The sequence below is a fragment of the Seriola aureovittata genome, chromosome 10 (genome assembly GCF_021018895.1).
Source record: "Seriola aureovittata isolate HTS-2021-v1 ecotype China chromosome 10, ASM2101889v1, whole genome shotgun sequence".
In the NCBI taxonomy this organism is placed as follows: Eukaryota; Metazoa; Chordata; class Actinopteri; order Carangiformes; family Carangidae; genus Seriola; species Seriola aureovittata.
This window is the reverse complement of record NC_079373.1, coordinates 17,125,243-17,148,564: the sequence shown is the minus strand read 5'-3', so window position 1 is coordinate 17,148,564 and position 23,322 is coordinate 17,125,243. Positions and strand designations below refer to the sequence as shown.

At 39.7% G+C, this 23,322-nt stretch overlaps 1 protein-coding gene across 2 annotated transcripts in view; it reads right to left on the bottom strand.

Moving 5' to 3' along the window:
• Positions 1–23,322, bottom strand: part of lrrc4ca (leucine rich repeat containing 4C, genome duplicate a) — a 217,512-nt gene that overhangs the window by 158,227 nt on the left and 35,963 nt on the right. The window contains exon 1 of one of the 2 annotated variants that reach the window (XM_056387209.1): positions 6,579–7,388. The exons of the other annotated variant lie outside the window; for it this stretch is intronic. The gene's annotated coding sequence lies outside the window, so the exon portion shown is untranslated. Of the gene's footprint in view, positions 1–6,578; positions 7,389–23,322 lie in introns of those variants that run through there. 2 annotated transcript variants of the gene reach the window in all.

The window sequence follows — 23,322 nt, the reverse complement described above, 5'->3', positions numbered from 1 at the left end:
GAAGCACAACTGAACAAGAGCCAACAAAAATAAAATACAGCCACAACCATTAGTCCGCAAAAGCCGTGATATGCTCCATAGCAATGATAGCAGTAAGCCAGCAAACAATAGCAACATTTACTGAACACATTCATAATATCAGTAACAGCAAGTTAGCAAAATTATCATGCCTACAGTAGCCAATTACTAATTAAAAAAGACATACAACATTGTGTAGCCATCAAATTACTTACACTTGGAGGGGAAGAATATCCAGTTCCGAGTCAAGCTGGAGCCCTTTATACCACTCATAGGATTCTCGTTGTCGTTAAAGCCAGATCAGTATTAGCTCCATTGTTGGACTGGGAAAGAAATTCAGCCGTAGACTTATCAGCGTGGACTGGTTACATGAATGGCTCTGACGGAGCAAACACACTGATGAAGTCAGTAAAAAACTTTAAAAAAAACTTCATGGATGTTTTGATGGTCCACCGGCCACCCGGGATTTGAGCCAGTAGTCCCCATGGCCAGTCCACCTGTGCTTTGGTCTTATCTCTTTCTTTTCCTCTTCTTCTTTTTCTGGTGGGTGGCAATCAGTGTCACGGTCCTTAGCTCTATCTTTGTAAGAGGCTTTTTTTTCTTCAGTGTAAAAAAGCTGGCAGGTTGCTTTCACCTGACTGGTGCTGCACACTGCCATCTTGCGTGTGGGCGGAGCCTGTGTGTTTACAAATGTTGGGAGGGTCAATGGTGTAACAGGAGGGACTAGACCAAATGCCAGAACAAAGAACAAAGAAGCTCAAAGTGGTAGGGAGTGGGACTTTGTTCTCTACTCAGGACACAATTACTGCATTGTTTAAAATCTTGTTTGCCGCTGATGCAGAATAACTATATGAGGGAAGATAATTTGAGTGGTCCATAGTAACATATTTGGAGTGCTGTTAATTCATCTTTGGGTTTTTTGTATATCTTTGCACCTTCTGGACCCAACAGTGTAACACTGTTTCTTTCAGAGGCTGGTCTGGACGACTTGCCCATTAGGAAACTGCAAGCTGCTTTAAAAGGGGATGAGAGGCATTAATGTGATTGGACACTATGAAAGCCTGCCCCAACTTCATCCGCTGATAATATATTCCTCCCTCTAACAATGTATTCATCCTGCTTCAGCCCCTTTTCCAGGTTGTGCCAGACTTGTGCTTAACTCTGGTTACCAAAATGAAATGGCCACATCCACTTGCGTATTCTCTCAGTTTTTGCTTGCATTTACCCTTGCCAATTGCCCTTTTTTCATAATAATTCACTCATTCATTGTCATGTATTCCATAAACATCATTTCTAGCTGTCAACTATTCTTCTACACTGCTTGGTAGATTTATAACAGACTGATAAGTCTGTCTGTAGGTAAACTAAATTGCTAGTCACTGCTCTTATTAAAAAATTTACAAAAATGTGGTTTTACTTTAATTATCACTTCTAAACTAATACAAATGCTTTATGTAGCAGTTGTATTATTTTAGAAAGAGAGCCCTGTTTGATGTTTTTCTGCTAAATCAACAGGAGAAGTTATGCCATGGAGAGTTCGGATGGCCTATCTCCTACAGGACACACCTCCTCTAGCTTATTCTGTTCTTCTTAACACACTTGTCAAGGAAGCTTGTCATACTGTATTACTATAATAGGCTACATCTCTTTGATTCCCTGCACTTTACTTTGTTTTAAAGGCTTGCTTGATTCCTATCATTCTCAGAGCTTCTGTTTGCATCACCTTTTGTCAAAAGGTAAACAAAAAATGTAAGTTTGGATATCTGATGACACATTTCAATGGGACCTAGAACATTTTTTTCCATGGTTTTTTAATGATTTCAATGACATTATGGCCCTTCAATTGAGATATTAATGACTGCTATTTGTCCAATTTTCCTGTAATTCATTCATTCTTTACATTATATTCTGTAATGACCAACCACCTCTCATAGTCTGTCTGTATTTCTTTTTGTCTTCTTAAAATACATTTAACATCAGGGAATGAACCATTACAGCATTAAGTGATATCTCCTACTATGTTAGGGTGATATGTCCATTCATTCAGTCACTATCTACCTGCAGCATTACACCAATTTAAATGGAGCTGTCAGTCTGCAGTCTTGGTGTAATTATGATGAAATACTAATTAGGGCAGACCTGACCTGTGCAGACATGCCCATGCTCTCAAATGTCTACTCCAGATGGCAGCAGGTACAAAGAATGCCTGGGGAAGAGACCTTTTGCAGGGTTGTCTGCATTAGCATAGGGAGGACCTGTCCTATTAGGTTGTTAAGATTCTAAACATGTCTCATTTGGTTTAGATTTCAAATTAGCAATATGGCCAATGTGCGGGAAGATTATGTCTGTTGAAGCGAACTGAGTTACAGGGATGCAACAGGACTGGGATCCCATGGGTGCCTTGGGACCCAATAAAAAAAGCTGCTGGAGTGGTTTATGTTTACTCCAAGGAGGGTGTAAGCTGTTACCTCTTCATTTAACCATGTATGTAATGCAATGCTGTCCTAAAAACTATATGTCTCAACAAATGGTACAAAAATAAACTTTCAGCTTAGTTTTGGGACTGATTTGGTCTGTGGTTAAAAACAGTGTTGCACTGACCTCTAGACGGAATATGCAGGTTTGCTATTGAAGAGATTAATAAACTCCAGATGTACTCAAAGCCTGGCTTTGTACTCCAACACCAGATGTTTCTGTGACTAAGGATGTTTTCTCTTTTCTTTTTTTGGCTGGACCTCAACAGTGGGGCCAACCCTAGAAATGCAAATCTTGCTGAGTGACTGACTGACTGAGTTATAAGATTACACCACTGGAGTGTTGGAGTTTCCCCATTGGTTGTTGCGCTTTCAAAAGGATTTTGAGCGATTAAGTAGTGTTACCAATTTAGCACTTTCGCCACTAGATTCGGTCACCTTTAGTGACTTTTTAAAAAGCACCTAGCGAGAAATCTAGTTGTATTTCCCTGTGAGCGCTAGGCCAGGCTCTCCCTCTGCAAACACACCTCTCTGCTGACCACACAGCAGCTGACGTGGTTGAGATTCTAACTTCCTCTCTTAGTGATCATTTTACAAGTAAATATTTCCAAAATCACAGCTGTAGCGATTTGATTGTCATAGCATGTTGCAGTTATAAAATCTGTATTTTAGTAGTTTAGGAGTGCTGAGCAGCACCACATTGCCGTCACTATTTCATACTTGCTCCATTGTCTGCCAACAGAAACAGAAAAAAACATGTAAATGAGAACAGCTTTATTGGGAATTCATCTGTATTTAAGTGCTATATATGTGAGCACAGAGAGTAGGAGATGAGTAAATGGGTAAAGGGCTGAAGCCAGCTGACACTAGGCAGAATGCAAACAGCCTACAAGGCAATCCATACAAGGTTTTGACCTGGTCTTGTTTTTAAAGAGTCTGATTAAGTATGCTTAACAAGACTCTTTAACTTTGTGAACTACATACCAAACTTGAGCTTGATGAGAATATGAGGTCGCAATGAGACTTTTATCTCTGGGTCCACTATTCTTAGAGAAACACATCACCGCATAAAGGTCCCATTTTCTCTCTGCTGCCACTTTTTACAGTGACAGAGCCATTCAAAGCTTCCAGTTTAAACTCCCCAATCTTCTCTGCACTTGTTCCACATTACAACTGCCAAGCTAGCGAGGGCAACATCATCAGCACAGCATATAAAAGAGGAGTGAAGAGGTCACCTCCCTCCTTCTCTTTCTGTCTCCAGCTCCCTGACAGCCTGCGATACCTGCCACTTAACTGTTCACCAGGGGAGAGTGGAGTGCGTAGATAAGCACTGAGATGCACACAGAAACATCCACAAGTGGTTTGAGGGAGATAGCTGCTGAATGAAATGCACATCTCATGAAACTTTGGTAAGATCAGGTCAAAAGCCTGATGAGTGATTCTATTGCACATCCTCACCGCAGATACACCCTCTACCATATCATCAATGTGATACTTGAAAATTAGGCCATCAGTGTGGGCACAGCAAGAAGTCACACACTTGGTCATACATGAATACACATATACACTTAAAAACACGCATCTTGTGTTTGTAATAATTCAGCTCTATTTCAACTTGTGTCACATTTTTTGGAGTAGCCCTTGTAGATGTCACCATTCTTACAGGGAATTATTTAAAAAAAGACAGATGTAGCAAGAAACATCCACTGTCAGATGATGATGCGTGCTCTCAACTAGAAAAGCAACTAATAACTATTTTTATTATTGATTAATCTGCCACTTATTTTCTTAATGAATCATCTTGGTATGAATCTCTAAATTTGAGTGCTTGTTTTATTTTGTTCTAATTTGTTTTTGAAATACCGTTTACATTTTGTTCTTTGAAAAGGGCTTTGTAACTCTGATAAGAGTTGATGAGTACATTTTACTCAGTTCAAAAGGGAGAGTAAATTTGTCTGTAGAATTAAAGCAAAAACAGCACTTGATCTGTTATTGCAGCAAATGCACTTGAAGCACTTGGTTTGTAGTTATCAGTGTTGTAACATGAGTACACATTAGTAGATTTAGGTGAAAGCCAGCTGTGGCTCACTCTAGAGGTCCACCGCTGTGCTCCTGTTTCTCACTTGTTTTTGATGCTGTTCCTATTGTTTTCCTTGTTCAATAATATATGGCACATATGCTTGCTACTGAGACTAATGTTTTTGGTGTGGGATTTGTGCTGGATTAAGCTTCAAAAGAATGGCTGACAGTCTATTGTTCAATGCTGGCTTGCTCGGTTCCCCATAGGGCTGCTGGTTTAGTGCAGTTTGGATTTCGTAAGAAGAAGAACATAGAACCGATATTATGCAATCTTGTATTATCTTGCCATAGTGTGTAGCGTATGCAGTTGCAAGCATACTGGCTGATGGCAAATCGGTGCAAACTGAGAATAACCACGTGTGGCGACTACAATATTGTACTGCACTGCCACAGTCCCTTATGTATTCAGTTCATTTGTTGTACCACAGTGACATGCGACACACACCCTTCATAATAAATGGCAAGTGAATGAATCAAATCTTGCTCACTTTTTCAAGTGATCCCGTCTTGATGAAAAGACTTTATCAATTGAACTAATTGAAGTATGTTTGCTCTGATTTTGATGATGCATTTTATTTCATTATGCACGGGTGAATGCTTTTTCTAATATCTTAATCAGTAGCAGTTACCAGCCTTTCATCATCACCTCACTGCTTCAAGAATCACAAGTGGCATCAAGGGTTCTGCACACGGCTGATCACAACATGCTCTCTCATGGGCACTGCACTTGTCCAGTATCTCCGACACCCTGGCTGCATACAAACAAACGACAGCGCAATCTAAAATGTGTGTGTAATGCTCCCTCTTATCTCAACAGGCCTGTGGGTGACAGAGGAGTGTGATTGCGGTAAATAGAAACCGCCCACCACCAGTACTCCAGCCCTCTCTCACACAGGCCACCAGTGTATTGTGTACTTGATTCTCGGCCTGTTTAGTACTTGACAATTAAGGTAATGTGTAATTATAGTTGATACAGATGGAGGTTAGGCAAGACTGAGCAAGAGGCAGGGACCTGTGATTGACATTGAGTTGCCAGGATATTGATCATATGGCTTTCTCGTGAAGATAAAAAGACAGAGAAGAGGCACATGTGTTTCCAGCAGAGACAATGTTCATCTCTCTAAGGAGAAAGCAGTAATTTATTTTGTAAACTGAGCAGTAAAACTCTCACACGGAGGTCGATGGATTCACACAGTGGAAATTTTGAAATAATTTGTGTTTTTCTACCAGCATCAATACATATTCCATGCCTAGTGTTGGATTTTGTGATAACATTGAAACTGCTGAATAACCTGAGAAGCAGATATACTTTACTTCTATAATGAACTGTGGTGTATGCTTCCACATCCACTCCACTATGCACAGAACTGACACGAATAAATACAATTCAACAAGCTCTGTGCAGCCACAAAGCAGCAAAAAACTCCAAAGGACAAGCTGTAGGGATGTTTCCTCCACATATCGAGACAAAACCGTGCAACACAACTCTCTCAGAGCCAAAGTAATGAATCATTCTCATGTCCAAACATTGGAAATCATGTCATTCCTGACTGGCATTATGATTACTATCACAAAAGGGAACTGTAGCTTAGCAACAAAATTACAAGAGAAGTTGATCTTGGTGGGAATGCCTGGTCATGCATCAGTCAACCTGTCAATTTCGTGTTAGCGTAAATGGAAGGCATCAATCTCTGCAATCTGGGCTGCAAGGATGACATAACAAAATGAAATAGAATATATAAATAAATAAAAATCCAGTGGGAGTCCAAATGATGAAATCTGCCAGATGTTGCATATTCATATGTCTTTTGTGACATGCCCCTTGTTCAGTGTCACTTCTTGTGAGGTCAGTGGGTACTAAATGCCTGGCTTTGAGCAGATAACTACACATGGACTACACTTTGTTTTACACTGATATCTGAGGTGTTGATGTCAGAGATAGGCAGCAGATGTCTGTCCAACAGCCCGAAAATGTTTGTATGAGAGTTGGAAACTTCTATTACTCACCAGTTGTGTTTCACATCTTAGTCCTGGGCGTCCCTCAGGAGGAATGCACAAGATTCACCAGCAGTGGAACAGTGGAAGCAAGAGAGAATTTTGAAGCTGTTTTCTTCTTCTCATAAAGCAAATTTAGTTTTGCTGTTTTTTTCCTTGTCTATGTTTTCTCCCCACATTGAGCAAAAAAAAAATTCAATAGTCACACAGGAAAAGAAAGAAAAAAAAAAAAAAGGAAACGCTGAGGCCTATTTGGAAATTCTCACATGCACTTCTCAGCACCGATAACTACCCTGTCTTCTTTCCACTAGATGAGGCACAGAGCCGCGATAGAGTCCCTGGAGATCACAGAGAGGTACTCAGGAGACTTGCATAATGTGCAGAATGCCTCTTGAGTCTTCTGCTGGTACTAATGTCTGACCTGTGGAGAGACCGGCGCTGATTCTCATTCAAGCCACGCTTTCCCTTGGCATGAATACCCCTTCAGATCAAGACAGAGGACAGGGTAATAGATGGTCTGAAGATTATCAGGAGGAAAAGGGAATTTATACGCTGCAAGGCAAAGCTGGAAAAGCCAACATGGTATTCCAGAAATCATATTGCTGGTAGTATAGGAAAAGTGATGTGCTCCAAGTGGGTATCCCCTGTGCCTCCGCCTCTTCGTGTCCACCTAGTCTCCAACTGTGGTGGAGGCACTGAGTGAGAGAGCAGTTCTGAGTGCTGCTGCTGCTGCCGCCGCTGCTGCTGCTGCTGCTGCTGCTGCTGCTGCCGCGTCCCTCCTGCTACAGCAGCAGTCTCTGCACAGATAAATGCCTGGTCTGTCACAGTTCTCTGCTGCAACGCATTAGATTCATCCTTCCTCTCTCTCATACACTCCCTCCCTCTTTCTGCCCTCCTCCCTCCTTGCTCACTCTCCTTCGTTCACTTGCGCTCAGTCACACGTGAGGAGACACAGTGGGAGCCTGGAATACAAATAGGCTGTCTTCCTTAAAGACGTGATTGTGCTCCTTGAATTTGATGATTTTTATTTTTTTTAAGCCAAAGTGAAGGAAGAGATGGATGGAGTAGATGTGATCTCTAGATCCCTGCCTTACCATCTTTTATCTACCTTACTTCCAACACACTGAGCTGTCGGAGAGTGCAGCCATGACTCTGGACAGCAGTCTATTCGTGTCAGAAACAGAGAAAGTGGAATTTAGAGGAAGTTTGTTGCAGAGCTCACAGCTCTTGAGGGATACGGCTTTGATTCTGGGTCTACATACAATGCCACTGGAGTAGTGGCATCTCTGTGTCCCTTTTGGAGAGAAGTCAGTGCAGCCCCAAACACCAAGCACAGTGAAAAGCCATATTCAATAAATATTTAATGTGAGAAATGGACTTAGGGAAAAAAATTGAAGGAACCCATATTCTGTTTTCATGAAAATAAAATGCAGCATAGGAAACATGAATTTTTTTCTACTTAAATAATGCAAATTATCATAGGAAAATATAAATAAATAATACTTTTGTTTTTACTCTGAACTCAGACTTTTTCTGCTTTTCACCTTTGCTTGCAGCATGACGTACACAATTCCTGGAGGCTTAAAACGTGCCAGTTCTAGACATGTCACCCATTGAGCAGTTCGGGATTCTTTGGTTCTACATGTACGACAGCATGTTCTAGGTCCTGCCAATATCCAGCAACTTTGCACAGCCATTGAAGAGGAGGGCTCCAAATTTCCATGGGCCATAATTAAGAACCTCATCACCTCTTGTACTGTATGATGCAAAGAGTGGTCACACCTGATGACGCCACTGACTTGTTTTCTGATGCATGACCCACCCCTCAAAACATGTAGGCGAAGTCATGTGAAATCAGTTCAGTAAATGTATTTTTTTTCAAAATAATAATAGTAATGCACATTTAAAATTGGCCTTTTATTGTGTTGAGGCCAAGGGACACCTGTGCAGTAATCATGCTCTATAATCAGCATTTTGATCTGCCACATCTGTCAGGTGGAAGGATTATCTTGAAAAAGGAGAAAAAGTGCTCACTATAATGGATTTGAACACATTTGTGTACAAATTTTGGAGAGAAAGAAGTTTTTTTTAATGCGCTTAGAAAAAGTATTAGATATTTCATTTCAACCCAAGAAAAATGGGAGCAAAAACTAGTGTTGCATTTCTAGTTTTTTTCAATAATCTCTAAAACCAGTAGTATTTATTATTTATTTACAGTTCCCTGCCTCTCAAATGTGGACATTAGCTGCTTTTATCTGTTTTAAATCATTGTAAATGCAATAACATACACTGTGAAGAAGTCACTATGAATGAACCATGGTGCCACTGGCTAATGACAGGTGTAATTTGCACACTGAATGTGTAATGATGTACCTTTTTTGCATAAACTGACTCTGGGGTGACAGGGGCAGTTCACTACCTACAGCAAAAGACTAAGCACAGGTTTAATACATGCTCTTAGCTTTCGAGTCACTCTGGTTACATTGTCATCTGATTGCAGACCTGTTGCTAATGCTCTGACCGCTAGCTGGTTCTACTGCGCATTGTTTGCCTCATCCTGCCTGCCCACTGCAGACTGGAGGCCTGACTGACTATCTAGCAAAGTGCCATGTGAACTTTACCTGCCTCATCTGATGGATCTGCTTTTTGGCCTGAGTACGGCCTTACTGTATCACAGACAGATGGATTCAATTAAATCCCTGCTGTGCACTCAAACTGTTGAACAACCATTTGTGAAGCAACTATCTGACTGTGTAGGAAAGGTCGTGCTTTAAGAAAGCTCATGAGATCTAGTAGTATAGATAGCATTTGTCACTGCAGTGTTGTACAAACGGAGGTAGTACATAAAACACTCAACATCATGAAAATATTTGAAGAAGTGACAATAATTATGTGAGGGAAAAGACTATACTCCAGGTTATAAGCTGCTATCTCACATCCATAAAATCCTGTGCAGGAGGCTTAAGCCCTTATTTTCATTTTGTGCGTATAACAGAACTTCTATTCCCCACCTATTTTTGCATTCCCTATGTCATACACATTAAAGAGAGTATAAATGAGAAATAGAAATTTTCACTCTTCTCATGTTTTCACTATGGATCATGTGTAACAAACCCAATAGATGGCTCCTTTAACTATAGCCAAGCCTGCAAATGCAAAAAGATACCAGTGGAGGATGCATGCGCCTCTCAAACATTAACATTCATGTGTGGTATCTTGTACAAGGCAGAGGCTGTGTAATAGGTGTAACAAGCTTAAAGGACTATTTTAGATCCAAGTTGAGGAAGTGATAGAGGCACAGCGAAAAATTACAGATCACAGAGGTCAAAACCCCTGAGTTGAGTAAAGAATAACCTCCAGATCCTGATTTTATGTGCTATTTCATTTTCAATCTCCAGAGGGCACGGATGATTCCATCATCTCTGACCATTTTTCCCCTCTGATTTATCTGATCTTGTTTCCATGACAGCTAAACCTTGCATGTGCCTTACTTGGACTGTGTTGACATTCTTTTTTATTTTTTCTTACATGTATGCATGCACATGCACATATGTATGTTGTGTATTTTTCAGTGACATTTTTAAATCTCTTGCCTCAACCATCAACTCCATAGCTTACAAATAACTGTATGAGATTTTTAAAATGAATCAGTGACAAAGATCTGATTTAAATGCATTTAATGAAATTACGAAAAGGTTACGAACAGATGGCTGTTTTATCTTTGTGTTCTAGATCATAATCTTAACATAAGTGATGAAATAAAAATAACACTTTCTGGTCCGTCTCCATTCTCTTCACGTATTTATTCTGGGCCCCGGACACAGACTCCACACATCAGAAAAATCATTGAATCTGCTTAACCATTCCTTCCCCTCCAGCTTATTTTACCGAACTGGATTCAGGACAAGGTCACAGTTAGTCTCCTCTAAGGATAACAAGAGCAGTTAACAATCAGCATATCTCAGACACTGAGACACTACAATCTTATGGTGTCAAAGGTTACAACGACCATGAAGTTATTGCAAAAGCAAATAAAATGATCTAATCTAACACATCAAAATGAGTTTTTTTTCTGTCTTTTCTCAAACACACAGGAGGAAAGGACGTGAGAATCAAACAATAAACTACGTAAACCACATGTAAATATAGCATATTGCACATGCTCTCTGCAGCAGTATGTGATCAATATTGGGCTGGCACACATCGATTTGTTCATTTTCACAAGCTTTTACTTCACCTTCACTGTTTCATTAGTTCGGTTCTCCGATCTCCAAACAAGCCTAATGTCTTTTCATTCCCGTGTGACTCATCAAGACCACACTGAAAGCATTTCTGCTGGAGCAAAGTTTTGAGACAAACAACCCTTCTTCACCCTTTTAACGCATCACAGTGTGCGGCTGGCAACAACAAGGGTGTGATGCTAAATCAAAACACGACCTGTCCTGGTTTCACTGCAGCTACAATATGTTATGACCTTTGGATTAAGAGAGTTGAAAAAAAAAAAACAAAGAAAAACAAAGAGAAAAATCAAGTCTCTGGCCACATTTACAGTAACTTCATGCTCCTGTGCATCACTGCTTTAAAGAAAGGTTTGTTGGCCGCTTGTTAACTTTGTTTAAACAGGGCTTTAGCATTCAATTACCAGTCAGGTATTCTTGCAGCAAAGAAAAGTCCTCTTATGAGAGGTTGTGTTTGCCAGGATAGGACTGGTATTAGTACTTGTACTAGAGTTTAGTCAGATAAAAGTGAAAATTTGGGTGGGGGGTATATGATTATAATGACATTAACTGATAGCATTATTAAATTAAAGAACATCTTTCGGCTTCAAAATCCAAACCAACGTTCATTTTAGATGGGCACTTTGCAGCCTATTCAAACAAGTCATTATAAGTCATAACTATACAACCACCTTTCTCAGTGTGGCCGTACCATCATCATTTCTGAGCAGCTTCCTGTGAGTCTTATGTACCATGTAGTCCACCTCAATCTGCTCAAGGTTCAGCTTCTCTGCTCATTCGTTATCAATGCAAAACATAACCAGTCCACACAACCTCTGTGGCCCCACTGCACTCCTCAAAGTTTTCAAACATCTTGAGCTGAATGACTTCTCAGCAGTGATTGTCAAACAACAGAAAGACCTCTTCTGAGCTCAGTGAAGGATGTTCATAACTGAACTGCTAGAGAAACCCATTGTTCCGGGTTTGATATAAGTCCAACACTGACAAAAACTTTTACCTTCTCCTATCTCCTTCCCTTATATATGTAACCAAACTAGTAATCGTATAAATGAAAAGCATTATAGCCCATGTTAGAAACTCACAGTATTGTGTGAGAAAGTTTAGCTTGCTGTAAGTAGTGCAGGTTGAGACTGTCTGACACTTTTTCCCCTCTGGGCTTACCATTGCTGTGTGCACTCGCTGATGAGAGTGTTCAGTACTACAAATCCGTACAAACCTGGACCCAACTCCACTCAACTCTCATACATACTCACTACCCTCGACACTTCCCCTTAAAATTACGAATGAAGTAGGAATAATGTAAAAATGATGGCTTTGGAGCTTTGGGGCTCACCAGATTTGTGCCAAGGTCAGACAGTAGACTCAGTGCTTGTTAGCCTGTTAGCTTCTTCTAAGGTCTCCGGGTTTTTTTTTCCCCATGATACAACATATTAGTACCATACAAGAAGGTACAGTTATTTATTTATAAGGTAGTTGCATTTTTGCAACATTTTTTGACTAATTTGTTTTAAATAAAAGTGAACAAAATTGTGAACCTAGAACAACATAATGTGCAGAGGAGTATGGTGCCGGGATGTTTGAGTCCGTACAGGTTCGTAGTACTGAACAATCTCAGCATCCAGCACATACAGCTACAGTAAACCCAGAGGCCTAAATGTGTCAGTCAATGTAAAATTTGTCAGATAGTACTCAAGTGAGCTTGTAACGCTATTTAAGGCTGCAATGCTTTCATTTATATGGTTGGCAGTTAGTTTGCTGATATATAAAAGCTGAGTTGTAATATTTCCTGGAGACAATACATACCAATGTAAACTTGATGTCTACGGAACTGGCAAAAATATTAGTAGAAAAGATTAGTCTGTTAATTTTTGGCCAGCACTAGTATACTAACATACAGATAGTTAAAAACACCAACATAAAGCACCAGCAAATTATAGTTATACAGCAACAGTCAAACTATGAGACATGGTAAAGCCAGGAGGTAGGCTAAGATAGGCCTATCAAACAGGCATTTGCTAAGTTGTGAGATAGATTATCTTACAAGTTAGCTCGAATTGTCATTAAGAAGATGCATTGTTGGTACCATTCACTTTACTAAAGTTCATTTATCATCTCTCCTCCTGATACTACTACCCAAAATATTTCTTGCTTCATTAACATTCTAAAATCTGCACCTCTATGCTCATGACTCTGTGTACAAACTTTTCTCTTCAAGAGAGAGAGTGAGAAAAAAAAATTGTGCTTTTTATTATCTGCCAATATTAATTTTCTTAATTACACATTAACATTCAAATAATCCAAACCTGTGCATTGTCTCTTTATTTGTTTGTCTGCATGTATTATAATCAGGGGCTGCATATACAAAGGGAATAATTATTTTGTGCTTCAAATGCAAATAAGGAGGCTGGTTGAGGCTCCTCCTTTCCTTCCTTCCCTTTGCCAGTCCTGACCATTTAACATTTTCTACAGCCATTACTCCATAGTATTAATATTAACTTGAGAATGATTTATTAAGGTTAATATTATGCAAGTAGGGTCATTAAGTTGGAATTAAAACTTTCTTGCTGTTGCACTCATTGTGAGTCGCCCTTGGAAAGAACATCAGATAAATGGCTCAGATGTAAAATGTAAATGTAAGCTTTATATCATTGGACCACATCTGCTACAGCTTGACATTTATTCCTGAACCTGACCTAGACTCACATTCATCAGAATCACTGCAAGGAACCGCAGCTGAAGTTTGACTCTGGCTCCCAGCTTCCTATGAGAACCAGCGGCATCAGAATTTTATGATACTGAGAAAACATAGCCACAGAGCAACAGTGAACACCGATCCAACTTGTTGGTAATTGAAACTGATTATTCATGATAATTAATCTCTGGAATATCTCTCTCATTTTGATATGTTTGGCAAGAAAGAAAATAAATGATCTAATAACAGAAAACCTCCACCAACCAATTGTTATCCTACCCACCACTTTATATAGAAAGACATGAAAAGAGACATACAAATCTACCAATTAAACATATATTGCAAGAAAATGGTCTCTATTCATTGAATGTGACATTGTGGGGCACATTGAAGAAATGTTGTCCTTCTGAGGGAGCTGTGCTGGCAATCTAGGTGTGGTTTATGGTCCCCTGCATGATTGGCTATACAGTATCTAAAGCCATCACTGTTTCATGTAGCTCCATTTTAAAACTGCCTTTTTTTTCTTTTTTTTTTAAATAATACATTTAAGGCTCTGCAAACTCACACAGGTATTGAAGTTGAGTGGATTTATGTTAGGATTACATGAGGACATCAAATTCCATGAACCAATAAGGATGATAAAAGTCTCCCATCCTCACAGATGCATGTGATCTAAAAAGAGAGTTTGCACAGATGTCAGTCAAGCACAGTCTTTACGCGCCCACGCAGTCCTCAGACAGGCTCTAATCAGGTCAAGTCAAGTGAAATCAACTGTGTAGGTGGACCAAGGTTGTGTGAGGCTTTCAAACAATGGCAGTAACAAGTGGTTGTGTTTTATCCAAAAATCTTGAGTTAGGTATTGCTGTGAAACAGTCCTGACACATACAGTATCTCCTCTGAGAAGTGTAAATGTTATTTTATTAGTTTAAATATGGCCTGGTCTTTTGCTAACACTCTAAATATTTTCTCACTTATTTGTGTTTGTCAGATTCAAATTATTTGCCATTTTAAATTTGTATGCCAAACACACAAGCAATTAACACACACACACACACACACACACACACACACACACACACACACACACACACACACACACACACAGGTCAAACTTGGACACCCATCACTCCAAGCTTTTTTATCATTTATGAGACAACTCTATTTTTAAATGATACTTCCCAGTCCCCTGGAGGACACAAATAAACAAATATCGTCTGAGGCACTCGGCTGCATATGCAGTTCTTCACCATGCTATACCATCGGACAAAGCATTGTTAAAACGCCTTTGTAGGCAGAATAAATGTTTATTTATTTTCTCCTTGTGCTAATAACTTATTAGTAGGACACATACATTTCCCCTTAAGTGGTTTATACATCATTCCCTCCATTTTCTAAATTAATTACATCAGAGGTTGAAAGAAATGGTGGAAATGCTAATGTGGCCCACTAACACCACCACTGTATAGGAGAGGGAGAATTCAGGTCAGAGAAGAGCAGTTCTTTAGGCACCACACAGGATCTCGGCTCTTCCTGCCAGTACAGGAGGAGCGCAGATGAAGCTGAATGCGTATGCAGAGCCAGATGTTTTAAGATCATTAACACTAAAATGCTGCTGCTAGACAAGATCTTGCAAACAAGACAAATTACCCTCATTACTTCCCATTTTTAATGGTCAGTATTGGGGTTATGTCTACGATAGAGTTTTAGTGCTTTGTGAGGCTACACTACAGTTAATGATAAACACTTCAATGTCACATTACAGAGAAATAAAAAAAGTTTAAAAAGTAAAAAAAAAAAACCTAGAATAATGTTTGTGCTGCCTCAACAGTTTTCGCACATTTAGACACAAAACACAAAACAAAAAGCCACTTCCTTTCTGTTGTTGCTCAGACATCACAAATACCCTAAAGACCCTGGATGTGCAGCCATCAAGATTGTCACACTGCTACACCATGACAATGTATTAATCACATTGTGTATCCTGCAAGTGACAGAGAAAAGAGTGCACTGAGTGAAACAAGGCCCTTGGTGGGGATTTGCCAGTGGGCCCGTCCCTTCAAATGGCATGTGATGATAACCTCCTTGTCTTCCGCTCAGAGATTAACAACCAGACGGTCTGTATGGATGGATATACTCTGGTGGCATGCTTGGACTTGAGAGTCACAGAGGTCAGAGTCTATCTAAACAGCAGATGGTTTCTGTTGGGCCTCTTTGGGAATGTGCTAAAATAGACTGAATCCACAAAATCTGCATATGAGCACTCTTTATAGCTGTAATGGATGCCAGTTGTTGAAAACTACATTGGAATCTGATTTAAATCCTACACAAGTATGAATCCACAGCATACAAACATGAATATAAACTAGAAAAATATTTCACTATAATCACTGTAATACTTGGAAAATAAGGGGGGAGTTTACACCAGTGTAGTCAGACAGTTCTGGTAGACAGCCGCAGCACTAATTACACAGACTAAAGCCATAAACATAAATAGCACAACACACAGAATGCAGCCTTCCTCCAAACTGCACAGCTTACAATAACAGCTGACATTGAACCGCCAGCAATTTGGCCCTTCTCCTCAACCAACCCAGCGTATAAAGGCCTTTCACTATTATAATAAATTGATTATAAGCATGGCCTTGACTATCTAAATACAACTAGAAATGTTAGGTGGCACCTGTCACCTCATTGTGATATGAGTTGTGGCAGATGTTGTTTCCTAAAGCAGCCCAACCATTCTATTAGGGGAGGATCAAAACTACAGCTGAGCTTTAAAGTGAAATGCTCCTCTGAGCTCCATATTTCCAACATCTGGAGTATAAACAATCATATCAGACAAGGCAATCACTACAGAGGGGCCCCATGCATGAGCTGAAACAAGTATGTTCATACATCATTAACGCAGAATGGAAGAAAGAAACTAAATGGCCTCCAATGCAAATGCAAGCGCACGTGCATCCGCAGTTAACCGATGCTGGATGCAGATGTTTTAGACATTACTGTGGAATAATATGGACAAATAAATCACATCAAAGGCACATTTTCTTGATTTGTATTGTTATAATTTGGACTCATTCAAAAGGTTTTGCCATCGCTACATTGTAACATAACAATGTTAGCATTAAGAGCCGTTCACTTACCAGTCTAGAAGAAACTACTTCCTTACTTGCTAAGAACTGTGTCCAGCAATGGAAGGTAACCCTCTTGCTTCTATTACTATCACCTGTTTTCTTCTACTGAAGTTAGCATGCTAACAAGCTAGCCCTGGCCCATCCTGTGTCATAATACTACTCTGCGATAGTGAGTCCTGTAATTTCCAATGTGCCCTCACTTCAGCATGAGAGGGTGATGAAGAAGCACTGCCCAGAGGGCATATTCTAACGTTTTGTCTTGTAAACACAACAATGGCTGAAGCTCTTGAGAAGCGACCAATATCACCACCACCAGCTCCAAAAAGAAAGCACGTTCGGCGCCAGGGAAAAATTACATATAGCACCTTTAAAAATGTTAATTCTAAGGAGGTATGAATAAAGTGCTCCTTCTACACCCCCTTAGCAAACAGGGGCTTATTAGGATGACTACACAAATGTCAGTTTCTGTCCCTCGATTAAAGGCAGTTACTTGGAGACACATTTTTACTTAGCTGCACAAGCAATACCGTGGTGGCAGACAAAACTTACGGATAGCACATTTAAATGGAAGTCCATTTCAAGGAGATATAAATTAAGTGCTGCTTCTACACCCCCTTTAGCAAACAAGGGTTTATAAGAGGTAGCATTGAAATGTCACTCTCTGTACCTCAACTAAAGGCAGTACTTTGAGACATATTTTCCCTTTGCTGTACAAACAGTAAGGTTATAGTCCATAACACTATCAGAGGTCTGCATGTAAGCTGTGCAGGAAGGTTTAATGAAATGTGAACCCACTATGTTCTTGAAAATGCACCTCTCATACTGTGTTCTTATCACTGACACGTATCTTGTAACCTCATACACTTCTTGTAAGCTTCACTATTTACCATGTTCGGTGATGTCAAGACAAGAAAACAATGAAAAAAGAATCTGCAATATGTTTATGAAATGTGTACAAAGAGGTCATGGTAAAGATGAGGTTGTTGTGTGCTGCTGCATTATGCAGCACTGAGATCTGAGATCTATAAATTGTACACTGCCTGAGATAATTCTCTCGGAGTGCAATAAACAGAAATGTAATGAGAGGCTGATACCAAACAGAGACAATCAAAGTTCTGTACGCAACGACAAGCCATCTAAATCAGATTTAACACAGCACAGCTCTAAGGGATGCCCCCTGAAGGCCATCAAACTGTAGTGATGTTTGGAATGTTCAAGAATTCACTCAGCTTCTAATCATGAGAAGTAAGCAAAGGGCACTCACAGACTGTTATCCCTCGAGTTACCTAAAGCTTACCTAATCAAAACAACTTCTAATCCTGGTGTAAGACACTGAAGATTAGTTGAGCATTATGGCACACCTGCAGTACATAAGCTGACTTCTGATGTATAATACCATCGGTGACAAGAGAAACATCTAGAGCAGAGACACAGGAACCTGCATACATGATGATGCTGGAACGTGAATGGTCCCATATGTCACTTTTTCCAAAACAGAGGGAACGTTCCCTGAGGGAGGCTTCCACAAAGACTGACAGACAGCCCAGCTCTTCACAACGAGTCCTGAACATCTGATATTTCAACAATTAAAAGCAGTCTCTTATGGCTTTGATTTATTGAGAAGATACGATGCAGCCTAAAATTTATGCATCCTCTGAGCCAGATGGTTATGTTATTTTTCCCTTTTTTTTCTTTCGTTCCTTTTTTTAAGAATCTCACAATTTAAACAGATTTGAATGAAGAGTTCTCCTCCCACAACTACTATATAAAAAAAAAAAACATTTCAAAATAAAATAAAACAAAAACTAAAATAGAAAGTGAGTCATCACCTCAATTTCTGTCAATGCTCACATTATAATGCTTGTGTTGGAATAATTCAATTCAAAAACATCACATGTGTCTTTGCTACATAAATGAATCTAATAAGTGCAAAGAAAAACTTGGTGGCATTTACAGTCTTTTACAGATTCAGTTTTTCTTTTTTTCTGTTCTTTCATTTGTTCTGTTAATATGGGCAGGGAAGTGATCATTGAATGCAACCGCACTGTAAGAAATACAGGACAAAATCCACACACACCTTGTTCTCAGCTAAAAGGAATTCTAAACTTCAAATAAAGCCCCAGTACCATGTGTCTTCATTTGTCCCAGTTGGGCAAATCAAATGGGCACATTTGTCCAAGCAGTCACGTGTATTTTATTGTTGGTCTCAGCAACAAACCTTCATGCAATTACCAGGACATAATATCCTTTGTTGTGGCTCAGAAAGAGAGAATTTTGGACTAAAGAGACTGTAACTTTGGTGATAACCACTTGAATTGGCTAAATTGGACTGTCACACTGAGCTTCAGCAGCCTAAGCCATGTGAGAACTGTATTAAAATGGACTTGAATAGTAAGAGCTAAAGTATTGATCAGCAACAATATTAATCCCCTGCAGCTAAGTTACAGTCCTTTGAGGCACGGATGTCTCATCTTTTCATACTTAAGGATTTCACTTCTGCTGTAGACACTAACTCTATTGTTTAAAATCAAAGAATGAATGGATACATGGAAAAGTCTATCGAGTAATTACATGTTATCCCTCCTTAACAACATATATGTACCAAAGTGATGCGTTAAAGGTGGTGGGATGTGGCAAATGCCCCCCCCCCCCACTATCAGATAGTGCTGATACTAACATGCTGAGATTTTGCTTGCCAAGGCAGATGTTTACATGACACAAAAGCCTGTGGTCCTCTTCGATTCTGTCTACATAATCTGTCTCTATTTATTTACATTTGCACTAATGAGGCTCTTTGCCTATTTATGTGTGCTTAACCTCCTGGCGAGCATTTCTATCACAGGACATTACTCAGTGCGATTCTTCTTTTCCTTCACAGAACACACTGTTGAATTGTGCGGTTGTACGTATGGTTTATTCTAGTGCATCCTGTTGTTGTGGCATTACTCTTCTACTGCTTTCCTGGGACATGACTTTAACAGGGGGGTGAATGGATTTGTTAGATCCCAAAAAGATTTCGATTTCAGAAATTTAAGCTGAATATGTAGCTCATTCCCAGAGAATGGTGTAGACTAAAATTGAAAAAATTATAAATCCTTAACGCAAGTTTTTTCAACATCTGAATATTTCTACAATTCATTATCATGTTGTAAAACTACCTTGAACATTCTTTTTTTTGTCTTTTGTTTCATCTTTTGTCTGCTTTCCTTAAACTGGGTACAAGTGCAACTACAAGTTAACATGGTGTGGTCCAATTCTTGCAAGATGGGTGACCGATGGCTTGAATTACAATCCCAGTGGAATGTTTCTGCTGTTTCTCACATATTTTCCCACTGTGGTTAACACGATTGCCATCTGTCATATCTGAGTATGCACATGCACACATGTGATGTTACAACTGCTAAACTGAGAGAAAAGTCTGTTTAAATTGCTTACATGATTGATTAAACTGACAAACCTCCAAAATAATCCTTCTTAGCTCAGGACGTATTCCTCCTACACGCTCCTGATGATTCAGCAAATGACTTCCAAATCCATGTGTTGTAGTTTGCCACTCTGACCAGAGAAGGTCATGTAACCTATTTTGTTAAATCTCTGCTCTGTATCATAAGATGTGACTAATTAATTAGGGTATCCATGCTGTTTGACCCACATGTAGTCAATCCTTCAGATTAGAGACTGCATATGGAGCACACATGGTAATCCTGCTGCTGTATGATAACTACAGGTATTTAATCAAATGAAAGCTGTGAATGTGTGTGTGTATGTGTGTGTGTTTGTGTGTTTGTGTGTTTGTGTGTGTGTGTGTGTGTGTGTGTGTGTGTGTGTCTCCAACAGTTTTGGACATAAAAAGGTGGCAAAACTAGAATGGCACTCAGTAGAGAGCGTACCTCCGCCAAGGCCAAACATTTTCTTCCACCAGATCCAAACGACTATTTAGATCTGTACTGAACTGTACAAACCTATAGACCATAAATACGTCTGATTTTTTTTTTACATGAATACCAGTACATTATGAAAGAAATGACAAATATGTAAAAAAAAGCATATCTCACAATGTTAAGGAAAGTGATTAAACAACAAATCTAAACAAAAGAAAAAACAGACACAGGTTAAAACATATCCGCCGTAGCAGAGGTAATGAGGTGGTCTGAGCAGTGCAGGTGCACTTTCTTGGCCAAATTGCTCAACACCAATTCAGCAGAAAACAGGACTAGTTTGACAAAGCGCAGTAAATAGACTTGCATGAATAAAACCAGCATTGTGCTTCCATTTGCACCCCTGCTGGGTTTTGCGCCTGCATATAAATACAGCCTTGGTTGTACAGCAATTGCAAGCTAGTGCACATATTTAAGTAACCTTAGCAACAACCAAAGTGTGCTGAAGCTTATATGGTGTAAGTGTCTATTGATTATGCCCAGTCCCCCAATGTAATGCTTAATAGCAAGCTTCAAGAAAATAGAATGGAGTTTAATTTCACCCAGCTCTGAAAATGAAATGCTCAAATCACAATGCCACTCAGCTGGCAGTTTTTGAGCAGTCTGGATTAGGTGCATTTTTGCCTTCAGCAAGGACAGATACTGACAATGCAACAGATTTCAGATTTTGGTTGAGCCAAAACTAGAAAGCAAGTCTGATGCCAAGGTCTTGCTGGCACCTCATGGCTATCAGATCTATTCAAATCTTATATTAATTTGGTCAATTGAATTAGTTGTTAGTCAAGCATGAAAGCCAGTCCAGTCTTTTTGTCAAGGTAAGACAGTGACTTAAAGCCAACGGGACACTTGGAGAGCACACTGAGGATGGAAAGTTAATGAGTCTGATGGTCGTGGCTGAGCTTTTATCTGCCCAGATGGTGGGAGGTTTGACTGCCTAATGACCACTGTGCTTAGCAACAGTCAACTCAATATACACACCCCCAGGGTGGTGGTGGTGCGCATTAGTGTGGACTTGTGTGGACAAACTCAAGAGTAAAAGCCATTCTTCAATCTAACAACGTACATGCAGGATGGATGGGAAGGGAAAACATTAGTGATAGCAGGATGGGTATCTCATGAATTTTCAACATGGCACCTCTCTCCCAGTGTCTCTAACCTCATGTATTTGTAAAGGTTCTTTCATCACGTATGTCAACTTCAGCTACAGATAACCAACAGAGGATAGGCGCCCTTCCTTTTGCATCAAATTGTCCCATGTCAGTCGGCTGCCATCTCTGGAGAACTAAGGAAACTGTGCTTTAGTTAAAGATATGTCTGTTTAAGGAAAAACAGTGACTTTTTATCAGGCCCTGAACAACCTTTGGCATAATAAGAGTGTCTAAAAAAGCCACGGTAGCAACAGTGGCAGGTTTGTGTTACTGGAAAAAGGATACAGTGGATTCAATAACCTAATATTTTGTAGTATAAAAGGGAGGCAACAATGAGAAAAAAAAAAATACAGTTGCATTTGATTCACCTGTTACCTAAATGCAATCTGTGGAAATCATCACAGGATTGCTTTCAGCAGTATGAATTGGTTCAACAATGAGCGTCTGTAAAACATTCTCATTCATTATACTAGCAACTGGCATTCGGAGATTGCGGAACCGGTGCATCATCTCCCAGTTGAAGAAGTGCATCACAGTGGTAAACTTTCCTACTTGAGTTTTGAGCTTGAAATCACGAACTGTGAAAACAACAACTGGATGAGGAGCATCTAATCAGACTGCACTGCTGTTTTTTTGGGGGGGGTGGGGGGGGGGTTTAAAGCTGAGGACTGTTAGAAAAATGGTTGACATCGAGAACATGACTGTGCAGTGTTTATGTGCATAGAATCATGGCACAGAAAAGAGAGGGAGAAAAAGATTGCGAGAGATGCAGTTTTTCCATTGTGTCTGCAAAAAACACAAACATAATATGAAAAATGAATAAAACACACACAGTCGGAAAATTGGGTAAATGAATATTCATGCCCTGGATCGCTCTAACAAGCACAGTGAGTCTTAAAATGTCTTTTCACCGTCTACAGTCGTGCATTCACTTCTCTTTGTATGCTAACTGCATTTGCCTGACTGCTTTTTCTGTTTGTGAATGGTTTGTTTGGAGAAAGGCCTTGGCATGGGGTATAAGGCATCACTTAATCCTCTGGCAATAAGAAAGAAAGAATAAGAAACAATGTGAAAGCATGGCAGAATAGGCATGCAATGATGCTTCTCAATGGTGATCATTCCGGCATTCTCTGGCACAGCATGCTCAATGGATTTTCCAGTTATACTATATGCCTCAGTTACTGCCAAAAGCCAAATGACTGAATTGACAGAATGTGTCATTTACATGTGACCTTTATTCAAAGTGTATGCTATTCTGGGTGGATACAGACTTTGTTTGGTTGTTTTCGTGAAGGTGGGAACATTTAGAGGCAGAACAAGATAAAGAATGTTAAAATGTGACTTTCCCTGTTGTTGTTGTTGTTGTTTTTCAGTTATAATCGCTGAATACAAATGGGAGGCTTCATGCATTGGTTGACTTTAACCATGCATGTAAGCGGAGTAAGTAACCCAAGAAAAAGCAAGCCAGCACTAGCTGAAAAGCTGCTGACTTAATTTACCATCCATGTGAAAGCTCTACTTTTAAGTGATCACTGAGCTGTAGTCAATCACATGCCCATCCCGCTGTATGTCCAGCATGTTACTACAGCACCACTGGAGCAGTAAA